Source organism: Morus notabilis, unplaced genomic scaffold, assembly GCF_000414095.1.
Source record: "Morus notabilis unplaced genomic scaffold, ASM41409v2 C11313620, whole genome shotgun sequence".
NCBI lineage: Eukaryota > Viridiplantae > Streptophyta > Magnoliopsida > Rosales > Moraceae > Morus > Morus notabilis.
In genome coordinates this window covers 1-787 of record NW_010384973.1, presented here as the reverse complement: position 1 = coordinate 787, position 787 = coordinate 1, and the positions used below count along the sequence as shown (strand labels likewise).

The following is a 787-nucleotide window of genomic DNA, read 5'->3' as shown; positions in this document are numbered from 1 at the left end:
AGTGGAGATTACAATGCAAAACTTGGAATAACAATCCTTGGTACATTTTGCTTTCTTGTTCTCTTTCTCTTTTCCTCAACTGTGTTATATCCTTTTCCTGTTCAGAAACATTGATTATTTGACACCATACAATTTGATTGTGTTGTCACACTTGTATATCCAGGCGAAGCAGTGTCTGTTGAAGATGAAGTAGTGGTAATAAACAGCATTGTCCTACCAAATAAGACTCTCAATGTCAGTGTTCAAGAGGAAATAATTCTATGATTGTCTCTCTAGTGTATCATAACTGGTTTTCTAGTAGAAAACTGATGTTTGAATAATTTATTATTTCTGTAAATTAAGGTTTAGCAAATAAAATTCCTAGAGATATTTTCTCTTTGGTATTTATGTATTATATTTATTGTTATTTATGTATTTATGTATTATTAGATTCTTACACTATTTAATAGACTGTTGAATTAAATGAGAAAAGAAAATACTGTTCATTTTCTTTCCTTCCTTTTCACGTGAAGTAAACATGCCCTAAAATAAGACATCTCATGGATGCAAGAATTACCAGAAGCATAGATGAAGTTAAGCCTATGTTTGGTAGAGTGGAAAAGGAAGGGGAAAAAGATTAGGAAAAAGAGACAAATACCCATTTAGATTGTATGGCTTGATTTTTTTTCCCTTCTCTTAATTAATATCCTTTTAATCAAATATTCAAAGGTTATTAATTAAAAATAAGAAATAAAAATTTTGATCTATACACTTCTAAGGATAAATTAAGTAATTTAAAAAAAAAAAA

The 787-nt window shown here is 28.6% G+C and overlaps 1 long non-coding RNA gene across 1 annotated transcript; it reads left to right on the top strand.

The window, feature by feature from the left end:
* The first annotated feature begins 1 nt into the window (after position 1).
* Positions 2-383, top strand: LOC112094879. The gene is made up of 2 exons (XR_002903706.1): positions 2-40; positions 164-383. It is a non-coding gene; the product is annotated as an uncharacterized LOC112094879 (long non-coding RNA).
* The last annotated feature ends 404 nt before the right edge of the window (positions 384-787 follow it).